The sequence below is a fragment of the Phacochoerus africanus genome, chromosome 1, assembly GCF_016906955.1.
Source record: "Phacochoerus africanus isolate WHEZ1 chromosome 1, ROS_Pafr_v1, whole genome shotgun sequence".
In the NCBI taxonomy this organism is placed as follows: Eukaryota; Metazoa; Chordata; class Mammalia; order Artiodactyla; family Suidae; genus Phacochoerus; species Phacochoerus africanus.
The window spans coordinates 273160072-273177423 of NC_062544.1; the positions used below are offsets into that span (position 1 = coordinate 273160072).

Consider the following 17352-nt stretch of genomic DNA (forward strand, 5'->3'; position numbering starts at 1 on the left):
ATGGTGAAGGGTGATTTTCCACAGTCAAGCCATGAATCATGCTGTGGTTGACCTAAGTACCTTTGAGCTGTATCCTGGTAGGACTATCCTTCCTTACCAAGAGGATCCTTCCATTCAGAAGCAGGCATTCTAGACTCCAGAGGGATCGTGCAGAGGGGAGTGGGTCAAAATAAGCCATATAGGCACCACATAGGCACCATATTTTTTCAGACCGAGAACATGTCTTCTGTTCTTTGTGGCTTAGAATTCAGGGTTCATGTTCTAGTGCTTTCCAAAGTGTGTGGGCAGATTAAAAAATTGTGGGTTTTGTTTGTGTTATTTTGTTTTGAGAAATGGGTTTTGCCCCAAAGCAAACCTGCATCCTATTTCTGGAGGAAAAAATTCCTCCATTCCACAGTGCATACAAAAAACGCTGCTATCTTAAACATAAGGTTCTCATCACAACAACATGAAATATCATGGCTTAAAGCCTCATCAGAGAAGTCAGCTCTGACTTTGTTGTCGACAGAGGCAATTTAAGTCTTATTAACGGTGCTTTCTTAATGTTCTTTAAGAGCTGTCCCAGGATTATCGGTAGATACAGAACATACAGTAACATACATGTCACTATGTTATATAACAGAAATTGGCACAACATTGTAAATCAACTACACTTTAATAATAGCTTTTTTAAAACTCAACAGAACAGGGTTTGGGGAGTTCCCTGGTGCCTCAGAGGGTTAAGGACACAGCGCTGTCACTTCTGTAGCTCAGGTTCTGTCCGTGGCTCCGGAACTTGCACAAGCCACAGGTGTGGCCCCAAAACCGAAACCAAACAAACAAAAATTTTTTTTTTTAAAGAAGAACAGGGAGGGTTTGGAGAGCTTCCGGTGAACACGCGGAGATTTGGGGACAGTAGGGTGACTGGGGAGGGCATGGAAGCTCCACACTCTCCTCCTGTACCTTGCCCTCTGCATCTCTCCCATCTGGCTGTTCCTGAGATATGTACTTTCTAATAAACCAGTAATCTAGTAACTAAAATGTTTCTCTGAGCTGCTCTAGCAAATTGATCAAACCAAAAGCAGGGGACATGGGAATGCCAATCTATAGCTGGTCAGTTAGAAGCACACTGTGGCAACTTGGATATGTCTGAAGGGAAGGGTGGTTTTGTAGCACTGAGCCTGTAACCTATGGAATCTGACACCACCTCCAGACAGCTGAATTGTAAGACACCCAGCTGGCACCAGGGAATTGCTTGATGGTGTTGGGAAATTCCCCCTCCCCCCACATACATGTTAGAATTGGAGTCAGAACCCTCTTAGGTTTAGGTTAGGGAACAGACTCTGTCTTATCTATCACCAATAGGAAGCTTGAACAAGTGTCAAAGTTCATCATTAATATATATTCCCTCCAGCCTCTTCCCCATCTCATTCACCATTTGCAGCTTGAGGTCATGGCAAATGATAATTTGGAACACACTGTCCAACCAAAAGGAAAGTTTCAGTAAGTGGAAGAGGTTTGTCTGTTTTGAGACAGGCTCTAACTTCTTACATGAATATTTGGGGCACTTACACTGATAAAAAATAGCATTATGGATCCTATACAAAATGAAATAGATCTGAGTTCTGGAAAATGAACACTTTTTATTAATACATGTGTGTATTCAGGCTTTGTTTATGAGGGCCTGTGGGACCTTGTCTTGGTTTTTGTCACTATACTCTGCTGTGAAGACTAAATGTTGGTACATATAAAGCTATTGTGAAAGCCTCTGTCCCTTCTGCTCTGTATCCCTCGCCTGAGAAAAGATGCCGCACATATTCACTTAGCAACTGGGATGGATGGGGAGTTGGGGTTGGTAGATGCAAACTATTACATGTAGAATGGGTAAACAATTAGGTCCTACTATACAGCACATGGAACCATATTCAATCTCTTGGGGTAGAACATAAGGAAGATCATATAAAAAAAGAATATATATATGTATATACACCACACACACACACACACACACACACACATATATATGACTGGGTCACTATGCTGTACAGCAGAAATTGACACAATAATGTAAATCAATTATACTCTAATTTAAAAAAATAAGGTGTGTGCCTACATTCTGAAATAGTTTTAAATTCAAAAATAACCCTCTTTAATGTATGGGGTGACCTGGAGATTTGGGAGCAGGGCTGCCTAGGAAAATTATGGGGATGTGACCTCCTTGGACAAAACTGTGAAGTGGGCTCAGACATCACAGTGAGCCACTCCAGTGCTTCAGCGAGCTGTCGGGTGATCGTCCCACCCCAGTGGATCCAAATGGCAGAGCATTGAGCCAAAGAAGATTACTCTCAAACTTTTAGATCTCTTGGAGTTTGCCTTGCTAGGTTTTGGACTTACTTGGGACCCATTCCCTCTTCTTTCTGATTTCCCCCTGTTGGAATAGGAGTATCTATCTTATGCCTGTCCCGACATTGCATTTTGCACATAAGTTGTTTGGTTTCACAGTTCACAGCTGGGGGAGAATTTTGCCTCGGGATGAATAATACCTGGAGCTCTCCCATATCTGATTAGATGAAATTTAGATGAGAATTTGGCTTCAGGCTTAGAGTTAATTTGTAACAAGTTAAGATGTTTGGGGCTTTGGGATGTAATACATGTATTTTTTTTTTTCTTATGTGAGAATGACATAAATTTTGGAAGTACCACAGCCAGAATGCTATGGACCAAATGTTTGTGCTCATCCTCTCAAATTCATATGTTAAAGCCATTATGTGATGATATTTGAAGGTGGGGACCTTGGGAGGTAATTAGATCACAAGAGAGGAGCCCTCATGATGGGATCAGTGTCTTCACAAGAAGAGAAATATCTCCCTCCCTCTCTCTCTCCCATGTGAGGATAGGAGAGAAGGTAGCTGTCTACAAGCCAGAAAGCGTGTCCTCACCAGACACCACATCTGCCATCATATTGACTTAAATTCCCCAGCCTTCAGAACTGTGAGAAACAAATGTTTGCTGTGCAAGCTGCCCAATCTGTGGTATTTCATAGCTGCCTTGGCTGACTAAGATATACGTCATCTTCATTTTTTAAACCAAGAGCTTTGAATTGAAAATGGACAATTTTAACTGAAATCACATCTATGCATGTAACGTTCTCTTCCAGCGGGATTCTGAAATTATGGCACAGAGAAGAACTCCCTTGAAATCCTGGTACAAATTTAGGTTGCAGAGTTCCATCACTGTGGAAATATTTCTCTCTCTATTGGGTGGACTCCTGCACCAATGCATTCAAGCTAAAACATAGACAGTAGTATTTTGTGACCACAGGGAAATAGCTGGAAACCTGCAGGAATAGTAGGTTGCCTTCTATGGGGGATACTGGTGGGGAGATGGGGACCAAGAGAGAACTTGTGGTTTGCATCATGAATCCCATCTATACGTCCCAGAAAATTACTTATAATCACAAACCCTACTACTGTTGGGTCAGTAGCATAATCATTGCAGGCAAAGTCAGCATTTAGAGAAGTTTAAGCCCAAATGTTGTACTTTGACAAGGTAATCCCTATAAGGTACTTAAGGTAAACCCAAGCAATGGTTTCCCAACATTTTTTTGGAACCTGTTCTATACAGAATTCCATAGAATTAGAATGTCAAGGGACAGGGTCTAGAAATCTGTATATTAAAAGGACCCAGTCTTGCTCTTAGGTCTTATTTGATATTTTTTTGTTTTTTGTTTTGTTTTGTTTTGGTTTTTGGTTTTTTTGTTTGTTTGTTTGTTTGTTTGTTTCTTTTAGGTTCCAAGAGTACTTAATAACCTGCTTCTTAACCTGCTTTCAAATCACTGCCTTTGCCTAAAGACATTTTCTCTAACTTCATGACTTAGAATAGTTTAATTCAGTTCAATACGCATTTATTAAATACATATGTGCTTTTCCTGAAGGAAGCTGTGTTGAGCGCTGACAAAAGAAAACCAGGAAGTTCCTAGCTTTCTGTGGAGTAGGGAGGTATCTCGGTCATGTCAGGGCAAGTATAAAGTGGTGGAAATTAAGACCCTTGTCACAGAACATATCTTATTAAAAAGCAGTTCTGTTGCCTATTGTTTCCGCCCCAGCTCCCTCTAGGTGGAGTCTGTGCTGGGTGATGAGTGGGAAGTACAAACTATACACCTTTCTTCCTAAAAAGAACTTAAGAAAAACAGTACTCCATTGTGCCAGGGAATCCATCTTATTTGATGAGGAAGAAAAAAACACGCACACAAAAATAATACTCAGTCTTGTTCCTGTAAAAAAATACATATATTTTTCTGATTCAACTTACCTTGTAATAGTGAATATTTTCCAATAACAATCATTTCAGAAATGCAAATATATTTATTTGTTTTTTTTTTACTTCAACTGATCACTGCTTATGTCATTTCTATGACTTTATTGAAGAATTAACTCTATTGATTCATTCATTCATTCATTTATTTATAAAATGCCCACTCCACTGTAAGCTAGACACTATACTAGGCACAGGAGATAGAGCAGTGAGCAATATAAACAAATACCTGACTTTATTTATATATTTATTTGTTTTTTTTTTACTTCAACTGATCACTGCTTATGTCATTTCTATGACTTTATTGAAGAATTAACTCTATTGATTCATTCATTCATTCATTTATTTATAAAATGCCACATATATTTATTTGTTTTTTTTTACTTCAACTGATCACTGCTTATGTCATTTCTATGACTTTATTGAAGAATTAACTCTATTGATTCATTCATTCATTCATTTATTTATAAAATGCCCACTCCACTGTAAGCTAGACACTATACTAGGCACAGGAGATAGAGCAGTGAGCAATATAAACAAATACCTGACCTTCTGATCTTACATTCTAGAAGGGAACTGATTGTGAAAACATGTCAGAGTGAGAAGCCAGGAAAAATTTCACTGAGAGAATAATTTCTGAGCAAAAAATCTGAAGGAATTAAGGAAACTGCATTGAAGATAATAGGAGGACATGCAAGCCAGATGCAATAGAATATTCTATAGTAAGGGTTGACTAGTGTTAATTTTGAGAAGTGGTGAGGATGAAGGTGGGTGAGCCAGGTTTGGGTTGTTAGATGAGCTGAGGATAACCACAGTGATGGACCAGGGCTGATCATGAAGGGCCTTACTGGCCGTAGTGGACTCTGGGTTTTATATTGGGTGAAAAGGGAAGTCACTGGAGAGTTTTGAACAGAATAGCAAAATGATAGGACATATTTCAAGAGTATCACCCTGTGTAATGTGATTTATAATAAAAGAAATATATGTTCTTTGGTCTTCATCACCTATTCTGGCACAGGGATCCTAAATCCCTTGGAATTTCCTAAGTGATGAGAGCAATAAATGCGTCTTTTGTTATGCTAAGGAGGTGACTTTTTGAGTGTATCTAAGGATGGGGGCTGATTGCCAGGAAAACCAACCAAGTGATTAAAGGGTTTGAATGTTTGGTCCCATCCGCTGACCTCCATGAGGGAAGAGTGGCTAGAGTTGAAATCAATCATCAATGGCCAATGTGTTCATCAACCATGCCTATGTAATGAAGCCTAAAGGATGGGGTTCAGAGAACTTCCAGGTTGGTGAACACATTTGTGTAACAGGAGGGTGACATACCCCAACTCCATAGGTACAGAAACTCCTGTGCTAGGGGTCCTCTCAGACCTCACCCAATGTGTCTCGTCATCTTGTTGTTGATCTGTATCCCTTGCTATGTCCTTTAATAAACTGGTAAACGTAAGTATTTTCCTGAGTTCTGTGAGCTACTCTAACAAATAATCAAATCCAAAAGGAAAGAAGTCATGGGAATATCTAGTTTGTAGCCAAGTTGGGCAGAAGTTGCGGGTAGCCTGGGACCTACCATTTGTGATTGGTGACTGAAGTGGCAGGCCAGTTTCATGGGATTGAGCCTTTATTCCAGGACATCTGACACCATCTCCAGGGAGATAGTTTCAGAATTGAGTTAAATTATGGGACACGTATCTGGTGTCAAAGAGAATTGCTTGGCATGGGAAAAACTCCCATACACTTGGTGACCAGCAATGTTGTGAGTGTGGCAGTAGTGGGAGATTAAAAGAGAAACATAGGGGATTGGGTTTGTCTTACTCACATTGATTTCTATAGTAAGAGTGGACTGAAGGAAGGAGAGGGACGAGAACAAAAGCAGAGAGATGTGCTCCTGGAGCAGGTGCAGTCATAGGCTTATTGTCATAAGAGAAACTGCAATAATCCAGGAGAAAGATGATGATGGTTTGGTACAGGCGTGGCCAAAAGTGGTTGAGTTCTAAATAAAAATTGAAGGTAGAGCTGGCAGGGTTTGCTAATGAATTCTAGGTGAGAAGAAGAGAGTCAAGAATAACATGGGGTTTGGGGCCTGAAATTGCCATTCACCAAGAGGAAGAAAAGCATAGGTGCTTGATTTGGAGCATGATGATTTTATGTTCCCTATTACAAGCAGGACTATCAACCAAGAAATCATGGATATCCATCTGAATTTTGTGGGATAGATCTGGACCAGAGATAGAAACTAGGTAGCATTTAAAGCCACAAGACTGGTTAGCATCGCCAGGAGCAAGTGTAGACAGAGAGAGAGGTAGATATTGGAGGAATATAGTTATAAGTTAAGGAATGCCTGGAGTCATCAGAACCTGAAGGAGGATTTCTGAAGAAAACAGAATCTTTCACAGAGCCTTTGGAGGAAGTAGGACCTTGCTCACAACTTGATTTTGGACTTTTGTCCTCCAGAACTGTGAGAGAATAAATTCTTTTTTTTTTTTTTCTTTTTAGGGCTGTATGTGTGGCATATGGGACTTCCCAGGCTAGAGATCAAATTGGAGCTATAGCTGCCAGCCTGATCCACAGCCACAGCAATGCCAGATCTGAGCCATGTCTGAGAACTATACCATAGCTCGTGGCAATGTGGATCCTTAACCCACTGAGCAAGGCCAGGGATTGAACCCACACCCTCATGGATACTAGACAGTTTGTTACACTGAGCCACAACAAGGACTCCCAAGAGAATAAATTTCTGTTGTTTTAAGCAGACCAGGTTTTGGTATTTGTTATAGCAGCCACAGGAAACTAAAATGGTATCCCAATTATCTTCAGAAAGTTTCAATTACTGTATTTTAATTACTGCTTTTCATTACTGTATTTTTTCCTTTTTGTAAATTGTTACTTTATTCAGTACTTCTAATAACAATCTCTAGATCTCTAACTTGCTATTGCAAATAAAGCTAAGGAGCTCTGCCACACAACACATTGGCTTTCTTTGTTTATTATATTTTTCTTGAATATGCCATAAATATGGAAAGTAGGTTTCATGAATCCTATTACTGCCTTAACTAGCTGCTGTGTGCCTGTTGTGACAAATTGTGAGGTCACCCAGGAAGGAAGGGTAAAGCTATTAGCCAATGATCAAGAAATGGAAAGCTTCAGTAGTGTTGACTCCTGTTTTGCATTCCTGTGGAATAATAGCCATTCCAGAAGCTATCAACAGAAAACAAGATGGCAATTTGATCTATTCCTTTGTTGATAGCTGCTCCTTAAATATACAATATTATATTGCCTCTCTTTATTGCCACATCTATAATTCTACTTTATTACATCATAAGCAATTTACTATAGGCCTACATTTATTGCACCTTTAATTTCAAGGCTACACATTTAAATTCTAAGGTCCCCTTAGGTAAATACTCTCTACCCACTCAGCTTACCTCTTCTTGTTTACTTTTGGAAACCAAAACAGTCTTGATGAAGATTTCATGATAGATGAATTTGGAGGGAGAAGTGGGGGTTTCTTGGTCAAAATGGAGAGTGAAAGGACAAGGGGTACCTGGATTTTTACCTTTTAAGAAATCCTGGGGGAGGATAGAGCTGTAGGAAAGGACAAGGACAGACTCAATGGTCTGGCTGTTGCCTAAACCAGCTACAGTGTCTTTTTGTATCAGTGTCTTTATAAAGGGAGAATGGGCTTTGATGCCCCCCTCCCCAAGACAATAACCATGTACAGCTCTCTCCACAGTGTCTCAAAGAGAATTGCATGAATTCAGTAGGAATGCCTTTTAGGAAGAAGAAAAAAATATGTCTATGAGATAAGGAATTTTTTAAAAAGGTAGCCAGTTATGGGAATGGCCAGTTAAGGGAAAGGATATGGGTGATGGGCAATTTAGCGGATGCTGCCAGTAATTTTATTTTTTCTTAATCAATTGCAGCTGCACAGAAAAGAAAAAAATATCAGAAGCCAAAGGTACTCTTATTCCAATGATATTCAATATTCAATTCAACTCATCACAGTTTATTGGCCACCTATTCCTGCCTAAGACCATGCTAAGTCCAGTGGGGGATACAAAGATGAAAACACTTGGTTCTTGCCCTTGGCAGAGCTTATGGTCTACTGGGATAGGGTGGTAGATTACAGAAAAATAACAACAGCAATGACAACAACAAAACACAGGTACAGCGGTAAATTATTCTATCAACAGAACAAGAAGCCCATTCTTTGTCTTCTCCAATGTGGAGTCTTCTTTGATTCTTCCACCCAGAGGTGAATGCTTCCGTCTCTTTTATTAACATGAAATCTATTCATTTTGGGGTGAAATTGTAAGCTGGGAGTCTGTTTCTTAGGGACAGGGACTGCATTTATTGCTACTTGCCCTCTCTGCCAGGACTAAATGCAATGATTTGGGCACAGTGCATTGTCCCCAACACACCACCATTCAGCTGAATTGAGTCTCTTTGTACTTTAATGTCTTGCCTGATAAGGCAGTGAGTTCTTTCAAGATGAAGGAGGCTTATGAGAGAAGCAGTTAAGGAGGATGGCGGGCGAGCCACCTAGACACTGCCTGACTTTGCCCATTACTGCCATTTTAGCAGTGATTGCTCACTCTCTCAACCATTATGGCCCATTGTCCCCAAGCAATTTCAGAGCTCTGATCCTCTCTAAATGCTCACTCTCATCAGGTTGCCAGCACCTTCACATCATGGAGGAATGGCTCATCTCCCATTCAACTACAGATTTCAGGCAAGAACCAGGAGTATTGCCAAAGGGATTCATGCCAAACTTTTATTCTTATGAAAGTCTGTGATGGCTCTAATGTCTCTTGAGGGCAGTTACATTTTTAGCTTTTAACATCTCATTTAAATGGCAAAAGGGTTCAAATTTCATTTGTCCACTTATTAATTAAATGAGTGGACTATGCCAAGTTCACAACCTGTGGTTTTAGGGAAGCTGTGTTATACTTGTCATCAGATTTTTCTAGTTTACTTCCCCCTCTCTTTCTGTTGTTTCTCAGGCTGAACGTTCTTGCTGAGAAGGAAATATTGCTGTTACAGGTGAGAACTGATGTTTGTAGCCAGAACAAATGGAAGCTCACAGCTCCGACAGGGCAGTATTCACCAATGCGTGTGCACAGAAGTCTCTGTTGAGATGCTGCACACAAAGGGAGTTCAGTGGTCAAGTGTGTTTGCAAAGCACTGCTGAGTACCATACCTTTTTGGAAATTCACACTGCATGATAACATACAAAAGTGACTTGGAACTCCTATAGTAAAGAAAGCAATTTAATTCTGTTTAACACAGTGTTCCTCAAATTTGTCTGATTATAGGGCAGTTTTCCTTGTAACTGGGACAGGCAGCAGAATTGCTATCTTGAGAAACACATTTTGAAAAATTTGAACCAGTGACCTGCTTTCCTTGGGACTAAAATAACTTGCAGTCTTAAATATTGTTTTTGTGCTCATTTTAATAAGTTAAACATTAAATTCTCTTTTTTTTTGTCTTTTTGCCATTTCTTGGGCTGCTCCCACAGCATATGGAGGTTCCCAGGCCAGGGGTCGAATTGGAGCTGCAGCCGCCAGCCTACGCCAGAGCTACAGCAATGTGGGATCCGAGCCATGTCTGTGACCAACACCACAGCTCACGGCAACTCTGGATCCTTAACCCACTGAGCAAGGCCAGGGATCGAACCTGCAACCTCATGGTTCCTAGTCAGATTCATTAACCACTGAGCCACGACGGGAACTTCCAGTTAAACATTAAATTCTCTTTTTTTTTTTGTCTTTTTGCCATTTCTTGGGCTGCTCCCACAGCATATGGAGGTTCCCAGGCCAGGGGTCGAATTGGAGCTGCAGCCGCCAGCCTACGCCAGAGCTACAGCAATGTGGGATCCGAGCCATGTCTGTGACCAACACCACAGCTCACGGCAACGCTGGATCCTTAACCCACTGAGCAAGGCCAGGGATCGAACCTGCAACCTCATGGTTCCTAGTCAGATTCATTAACCACTGAGCCACGACGGGAACTTCCAGTTAAACATTAAATTCTTGATCAGAAATATTAGGCCCCTAATTAGGACACAGTTTTTGGAAAAATTAATATCAGATTTATATCATCAATTTTTATCTCCTTTTTCCATTTACAAAAATAATCAGAGCATGGAAGTGGTCCGAATTTCCATGAAGGGAAAAATAATCTTTTAATCAATCATCTCAAAGATATATTGTAGTCAGGATGCATGTTCTTGACATTTCATTCAAATATTTAAAAATGCAAAGTCCTTTGCTACATTTCCTTTTTATTTTTCTTTCTAATTCTTTCTTTTATGAGGTTGTAACATCTCAGCATATTTATTTGAAGCACTTAAAAAATCCATTAATGAAACTTTTCATACATTGGTTTAAAAGTTGCACAAAATGGGAGTTCCCATTGTAGTGCAGTGGTTAACGAATCCAACTAGGAACCATGAGGTTGCGAGTTCGATCCCTGGCCTTGCTCAGTGGGTTAAGGATCCAGCGTTGCCGTGAGCTATGGTGTAGGTTGCAGATGTGGCTTGGATCCCGCGTTGCTGTGGTTCCGACGTAGGCTGGCAGCTACAGCTCTGATTAGACCCCTAGCCTGGGAATCTCCATATGCCGCAGGAGCGGCCCAAGAAATGGCAAAAAGACAAAAAAAAAAAATTGCACAAAATGGTATAGTAGGCAACAGTGGTCATGTAGAACATCTGAAAAAGTTACAGAATCTCAAGTTTAAACACTCACGTATTTTGCTACAACCCCTTGCACTAAAGTCTCAAATCGAAATTCTGTATTTGTTATCATTCAAGTCTCCCAGAGTCCAGAAGCTATTTCAGTTGAGCATACCCTCTGAGATGGGCTCAGTCACATTCTGAGGTCCAACACTATAAAATGAGCAGTTTGCACTGACATGAATAATGAATAAGATCTATGAAAGCTATTTCTCTGAGAAAAATCTCCTTGTGAAACATTTAGGTCCCAGATGAAGAGAGATGAACTCGACTAAGAGGCATATCCAGGAAAGCTACAAGTGGATCAAAAATAAAGCAGAATTAAATGTCATGTCACAGAGGGAACTGTGTTTGGAATGCTGCTTACAGAAACTTTTGGAGCAACATGCACCATTATTTTAAAAGTACTAAAATCTGGAAATTTTCTTTGCTGCTCATTTACATATATTTTAAGACATGCTGCATTCTGTGAACTCCCTCAATGGACACCACTGGCTGGTTTGTGTGCACAAACGTCATTATTTTTTTCTAAATAAGTTTACTTTAAATACACAGATTTATAAATTGGGTCAAATATTGAAAGTGAAAAACAACATAATATAATCACACCATTCTGAAACAATTATTATTAATATTTTGGTGAATTTCTTCCTATTTTCTCCTCTAAATATCGGAATTTTCTTTGAAATAATTAAAATGATACTATCCTATTTTCTCCTGTCATTTTCACATAATACTATACCATAAGCATCTTTCTCCCAAAACAAACTTCATTTTAAATGGTTGTCTAACATTTTATTATTTGGATATAACATTGTTTACTTAATTAACCTCATGTTTTTTGCAAGTTATTGCTAAATCTTCATTGTTCTAAATCCTATGATGTTTGACATTTGATGCTTTCCATGATATTGCCGGGAGAAAGAAAAATGCCTTAAAATATAGTTACTAAGCTATAAATTATAAACTGTTGAAGCTTCTGTTACATAATGCTACATTGCCATGCAAAAGTGAAGGCTACTCAATTTAAATTTGCATCTACTGTGTAGAAATACCCAACTGAATGACAAATTTACTGAAAATCTGTATGGTTTTAAAGCTTGTGGCAGAAAGTATTTATTATTGCTTTAATTTGCATCCCTTTGAACAGAATGAAGTTAAAGTTTTAAAACCTATTTACTACCGATGTGTATATCTGTAATTTTAAATTACTTTTTCATGTCCTTTGTCTTTTTATATCTTAAGATATCACTGTTTTTGTTATTGAGATAAGTTCCTCTCTTATTCATAAGGATTCAAAATATTTGACATTTTTATTGCAAATGTTCCCTAGTTGATTATTCAATGCTTAATGCTGATTAGATTTCAGGAGGCAGATTATAATGTCAAATATATAGATTTTTTCTTCAAACATGAAACATTTGTAATAGTCACTAATACTTCTGGTTCTTTCCTTCCTTCCTTCCTGGCTAGGGGTCAAATCTGACTATGCCATAGACACAGCAACTCCATATCCCAGACGCATTTGCAAACTGTGCCAGAGCTCATGGCAACACAGAATCCTTAACCCACTGAGAGAGGCCATGGATTGAACCTGCATCCTCATGGGTACTAGTTGGGTTCTTAACCTGCTGAGCCACAATGGGAACTCCTGGTTCTTTCCTTTCTAAATGTATGAATGGATTGCACCTAACTGGGATTGGATGGGGCTGCATCAAATGACCTCTGAGCAGAGGTTACATGTGTCACTTCCTAGACAGAGGACTTAACTGCCAGTGAGGGAAAAGTCTAGAGCTCTCCTTTGTTTCTCTCTGTCCTGGTGTTTGGGACAATACAGTTGCTCCATCAGCCTTGGGTTCAGAGGGAGGATGTATGGAACACAACCTGCAACATTTTCGCTTTGGCATTTCAGCAGGAAAATATCTTTGGTTATTTTAAACCCCTCTTACGGTGGTAAGTCATTTGTTACAGTAACTGAATCTAGCCTTGTGAGACTGTTAGAATTTAAAATGTCTCCACTATCTACTAGGTTGATAAATTTACATAAAATAATTATTACTAGGATATTTTAAAAATTTCTTTAATCCATGTAACATTGTGCCTGACATTAGGGGAAAGCACACACAAAATTTATATATATATATATTATATATATGTATGACACCACCTTCACATTCATCATATATTGACTTATTACATAATTAAATGCCATGGAGTTCCCACTGTGGCTCAGTGGAAACAAATCTGACTAGCATCCATGAAGACGCAGGTTCGATACCTGGCCTTGCTCCATGGGTTAAGGATCCGGCATTGCTGTGAGCTGTGGTATGGATTGAAGACACGGCTGAGATCCTGTGTTGCTGTGGCTGTGGCGTAGGCTGGCAGCTATAGCTCCTATTCGATTCCTAGCCTGAGAACCTCCATATGCCCCAGGTGAAACCCTAAAAAGACAAAAAAAGAAAAAGAAGGAAATTAAAAACAATTAAATTCCAGACTCTTCTGCTTTGTTGACCTTTCTCCCTACATCTATAATAGCATCATCTAGTGTTAATACCAGTTTTAACACTTGCTAGGGAAATGACCCTTCTTCCCAAATTACTCTTATATTTTCCTTCAAAAATTTTGCCTATTTATTCATTGGAATTCTTTTGAGAATATCATTAATGTATAAATTATTTTTAAAAATATTAAAAAATCCTATCTTTCTATCAAATGAATGGACATTTATATCAAGGTATTTATTAGTTTCATTTTTTTTAGTTTTCAAAAACAAGTCACACATTAATATCTTTCCTTTTTTGGTGTGTTTTTAAAAAGGAAATATAGTTGATTTATAATGTTCTTTTCATTTCAGGTGTTCTGCAAAGTGATTCAGTTATACATATGTATATATCTATTCTTCAGATTCTTTTCCCTTATAAGTAAGTTATTACAAAATATTGCACATAGTCACATAGTTCCCTTTGCTATACAATATGTCTTTGTTATAGTAGTGTGTGCATATATATATATATCCTAACCTCCAATTAATCCCTTCAGCAGTTACCTTTTGGTAACTATAAGTTTTTTTTCTATTCTGTGGATCTATTTAAATAAGTTCATTTGTATTTTTTTTTTTAGATTCCACATATAAGCAATGTTATATATGATATTTGTCTTTCTCTGTCTGGCTTACTTCACTTAGTATGATATTCCCTCAGTTCACCCACGGTGCTACAAATGGCAAAATTTCCTTTTTATGGCTGTGTAATATTTCATTTTATATATACCACATCTTTATCCATTCAACTGTTGATGGACATTTAGGTTACTTCCATGTATTTCTTAACTGTTGAGTTTGATCTTCAGAATATTTTTTGCTATTATTTATCTTATTTTATTACCCAACTTTGTTGAGGAATAATTGTCAAAATATGATGTAATTGATTTTATTTTTTACAGTATCTACATCTAACTTGCCTTCCTGCACTATTATTAAATTCTTTAATTTTGTTTTTTATGTTAAGTTTTCTCATAATTATCTTCAAATATCCATCATTTCTATCTTGCTTATTGAATTGACTATACTTAAATGATTGAGCTGTTATATAACCACGTGTGTTCTTTTGAGCTCAAATAATATTCTTTTTTTTTTTTTTGGCTTTTTCTTTTTAGGAACACACCCATGGCATATGGAAACTCCCAGGTTAGGAGTCCAATCAGAGCCACAGCAATGTGGGAACCAAGCCATGTCTGTGACATACACCACAGCTCACAGCAATGCTGGATCCTTAGCCCACTGAGCGAGGCCAGTGATCGAATCTGCAACTTCATGGTTACTAGACTAATTCTTTTCTGTTGTGCCACAACAGGAACTCCTCAAATGTTCTTAAAACATGAGGTTGCATATCAAATATATTAATTTTAGTATTGTTTTGTCAGGCAAAAATATGATGAATATCTAATGTAAGGAAATAGTAAATCTTCCCCTCACAATAAATGGCAAGCAATCACTATGTTTGCCTTTTTGAGTTATAAAAAAATAGCATCAGTGTGACTTTTGTGTAGCTCCCCTATGCCCAAACTCTTAGTGTCACTTAGCTGTTAAAAAATTTATGATAGTCTACACTTTTTTTTATTAAAACATTTTGAGTTTGCATATTTACTTCTTTACATAGCTTTGACAGTATTCCATACATTTTAACATGTGTTTCTTGAATTTTTGTATTTTATAGATATTTTAATAATATTTACATTATATTCTCATTGACTCAAAAGTCAGAGTTACTTTTAAATTTCAAGGTTTGAAATTTCTTTAAATATTTATTTTTCCTAATTAAAAAAAATGTAGCTCAACTACTTTATTCAAGTTTGGAACATAGAGGAAAAATAATAATTTCAAATTCTACCACTCAGAGAGTTAACAATATCAAGATTTAGGTGTATTTTTTTCCAATCTTTTTTTCAATGTATGGATCTATGCTAGAATCATGTTGCATATAAGATGTTGGGTTTTGTGTTTTTCTCTTAATGACATTTTCAATGTTATTCAATATTTGATAAAATATAATTTTATTTTTTATTTATTTTTATTTTTTGACTTTTTAGGGCTGCATCTGTGGCATATGGATATTCCCAGGCTAGGGGTTGAATCAGAGCTACAGCTAGCAGCCTATGCCACAGTCACAGCAACGCCAGATCCTTAACCTACTGAGCAAGGCCAGGGATTGAACCCGCATCCTCATGGGTAGTATTCAGATTCATTACCACTGAGCCACGCCAGGAACTCCAAAATATAATTTTAATGATGTATAATATTCCATCTCAAAAAACAAGTTTATTTAAATAAATCTGTTGTTAGATATAACTTTATTTCCAATTCTTTGCTCTCAAAAACAATGCTTCAGGAAATATACCCGGAGTTCCCGTCATGGCTCAGTGGTTAAGGAATCCGACTAGGAACCGTGAGGTTGCAGGTTTGACCCCTGACCTCACTCAGTGGGTTAAGGATCAGGCATTGCCGTGAGCTGTGGTGTAGGTCACAGACATGGCTTGGATCCCGCATTGCTGTGGCTTTGGCATAGGCTGGCAGCTATAGCTCCTATTAGACCCCTAGCCTGGGAACCTCCATATGCCATGGATACGGCCCTAGAAAAGGCAGAAAGACCAAAAAAAAAGAAAGAAAGAAATACATCCTTGGGAAAACAAATATTTTCCTATCTATATTCTCATTTCTTTCATATGAAATTTGGGGATTAATAATATGTTCATGTTTTTAAGGATCTTCTTTTTTTTTGGTCTTTTTAGGGTCACACCCGTGGTTTATGGAAATTTCCAGGCTAGAGGTCTAATCTGAGTTAAAGCTGCCAGCCTACACCGCAGCCACAGCAACGTGGGATCTGAGCTGCATCTGTGACTTACACCACAGCTCATGGCAATACCGGATCCCTGACCCACTGAGCAAGGCCAGGTATCAAACCCTCATCCTCTGGGATTCTAGTCATATTCCTTTCTGCAACAGGAGCTCCCCATCATTAAAGATCTTGATGCATATAACCTAATCATCTTCAAGAAAAATAGCATCAATTCACATGCCTACCATGTTTGAAAGTACACATTTCTCTGAATTTCTAAGCATTATAAAAATAAGTCAATTCCCTAAGCAAAAACTTTGCAGTCGATGGTTATTGATTCACATTTAATTGACTATTAATGAAGCTGAACATTTTCTCACAATGTCCTGTTGCATATCATTGTAATTGTTCTTTCTCCCATTCTTAATTCCTGGCTCTTTCCCATTTTGAGTGAAATGTTCACATTTATCTTACGCATTTATATATTAAGGAAAGAAATTATCTTCCCATGATTTGATTCAGATACCTTTTCTAGTTTGCTATGTCTTTTAATTTTATTTAACTTTTTTTCTAATTGTGAAGGTTTTATGTTTTTGTGTAAATTTGATCTATCGTTTCATAGTGAAAATATTTACTCCTCTTCTTTTTGGAAATTATTTCCCATTCATACTTCCATACTATTCTTGTGGTAAGGCAGGAGTGGCTGTGTTATACTATGGCGATAGCTGAGTGTTTCAACACATGCCAATCTCTTTTGCTGTACATTTATTAGAGGACCAAGAGAAAGCAAGTCCATTTCTCCTCAGGTACCTGACCCATAAAACTGGCAGTTCAGCACTGTTGGCACACTGACTGCCTTTAACTGTATTGATAGAGAAATGGAGGGAGCCATGGGCAGTGATTAGAATGAAGGAGAGGTACAGAGGAGACCAGAGGTTAAAAATACCTTAAAGGGGTTCAGGTCTCTGCTTCTAGTAATTTCTGGGGTCC

The 17352-nt window shown here is 38.2% G+C and overlaps 1 protein-coding gene across 1 annotated transcript in view; it reads right to left on the reverse strand.

Moving 5' to 3' along the window:
• Positions 1–17352, reverse strand: part of GRIK1 (glutamate ionotropic receptor kainate type subunit 1) — a 411839-nt gene that overhangs the window by 164342 nt on the left and 230145 nt on the right. The gene's annotated exons all lie outside the window — the stretch shown is intronic.